Source organism: Schistocerca gregaria, unplaced genomic scaffold (assembly GCF_023897955.1).
Source record: "Schistocerca gregaria isolate iqSchGreg1 unplaced genomic scaffold, iqSchGreg1.2 ptg001038l, whole genome shotgun sequence".
NCBI classification, from domain to species: Eukaryota; Metazoa; Arthropoda; class Insecta; order Orthoptera; family Acrididae; genus Schistocerca; species Schistocerca gregaria.
In genome coordinates, this window is record NW_026062385.1 from 105,001 (window position 1) to 106,880 (window position 1,880).

General features: G+C 56.5%; 2 non-coding genes across 2 annotated transcripts in view; both read right to left on the reverse strand.

The window, feature by feature from the left end:
- Positions 1–270, reverse strand: part of LOC126327270 (large subunit ribosomal RNA) — a 4,222-nt gene extending 3,952 nt beyond the window's left edge. The window contains exon 1 of the ribosomal RNA XR_007561109.1: positions 1–270. This exon is cut by the window's left edge and continues 3,952 nt beyond it. This is a non-coding gene — a ribosomal RNA (large subunit ribosomal RNA).
- A 188-nt stretch (positions 271–458) lies between these two features.
- Positions 459–613, reverse strand: LOC126327257 (5.8S ribosomal RNA). Its single transcript, XR_007561097.1, has one exon. It is a non-coding gene; the product is annotated as a 5.8S ribosomal RNA (ribosomal RNA).
- Positions 614–1,880: the final 1,267 nt, after the last annotated feature.

Genomic DNA, 1,880 nt, shown 5'->3' on the forward strand with positions numbered 1-1,880 from the left:
AGGTCCCGCCGACGCTCGCACCGGCCGCTACGGGCCTGGCACCCTCTACGGGCCGTGGCCTCATTCAAGTTGGACTTGGGCTCGGCGCGAGGCGTCGGGGTAGTGGACCCTCCCAAACACCACATGCCACGACAGGCGGCAGCCTGCGGGGTTCGGTGCTGGACTCTTCCCTGTTCGCTCGCCGCTACTGGGGGAATCCTTGTTAGTTTCTTTTCCTCCGCTTAGTAATATGCTTAAATTCAGCGGGTAGTCTCGCCTGCTCTGAGGTCGTTGTACGAGGTGTCGCACGCCACACCGCCAGCCGGCTGTGCACGCTACCGAGAAAGTACCGGTATGCGAACCGCCAGGCGACGGGCGCGCATCGCACGTTTAAGGAGACGCGGCCGGCCACACAGGCGACCACGACACTCCCACGTCTCCGAAGCGGGACAAACGCCGCGCGCTTCAGTATACGTAGCCGACCCTCAGCCAGACGTGGCCCGGGAACGGAATCCATGGACCGCAATGTGCGTTCGAAACGTCGATGTTCATGTGTCCTGCAGTTCACATGTCGACGCGCAATTTGCTGCGTTCTTCATCGACCCACGAGCCGAGTGATCCACCGTCCTGGGTGATCTTTTCCTTTTCAGTCTCCCACTGTCTCTTTCAAGACAGTAGCATTTGCGGGACTGAGGCGTCTGACGGCCCCTGTTCCACTATTTTTTTTGTGTCCAACGGCCTCACAGCCGATGGGCGTCGTACGGCTCCACACCGGAGCGGACAGGCACTCGGGCGAACGTCATTCAAAACCGGCGCCAGGCGCCAGGTACCGCAGGCCAGCCGCTCCAGAGCTTCAGCGCTCGTACACACACAACAACAACAACACTTCCGCTAGTTTTGAGAGGCACGCGTGGTTCCGCACGCGGCGCACGGCCACTGCCGTACAGGTAGCGTGTTGCGCGACACGACACGCACATCGAAAGACATGCAGTCTAGTCGGTAATGATCCTTCCGCAGGTTCACCTACGGAAACCTTGTTACGACTTTTACTTCCTCTAAATGATCAAGTTTGGTCATCTTTCCGGTAGCATCGGCAACGACAGAGTCGATGCCGCGTACCAGTCCGAAGACCTCACTAAATCATTCAATCGGTAGTAGCGACGGGCGGTGTGTACAAAGGGCAGGGACGTAATCAACGCGAGCTTATGACTCGCGCTTACTGGGAATTCCTCGTTCATGGGGAACAATTGCAAGCCCCAATCCCTAGCACGAAGGAGGTTCAGCGGGTTACCCCGACCTTTCGGCCTAGGAAGACACGCTGATTCCTTCAGTGTAGCGCGCGTGCGGCCCAGAACATCTAAGGGCATCACAGACCTGTTATTGCTCAATCTCGTGCGGCTAGAAGCCGCCTGTCCCTCTAAGAAGAAAAGTAATCGCTGACAGCACGAAGGATGTCACGCGACTAGTTAGCAGGCTAGAGTCTCGTTCGTTATCGGAATTAACCAGACAAATCGCTCCACCAACTAAGAACGGCCATGCACCACCACCCACCGAATCAAGAAAGAGCTATCAATCTGTCAATCCTTCCGGTGTCCGGGCCTGGTGAGGTTTCCCGTGTTGAGTCAAATTAAGCCGCAGGCTCCACTCCTGGTGGTGCCCTTCCGTCAATTCCTTTAAGTTTCAGCTTTGCAACCATACTTCCCCCGGAACCCAAAAGCTTTGGTTTCCCGGAGGCTGCCCGCCGAGTCATCGGAGGAACTGCGGCGGATCGCTGGCTGGCATCGTTTATGGTTAGAACTAGGGCGGTATCTGATCGCCTTCGAACCTCTAACTTTCGTTCTTGATTAATGAAAACATACTTGGCAAATGCTTTCGCTTCTGTTCGTCTATTGCTCGCGTGT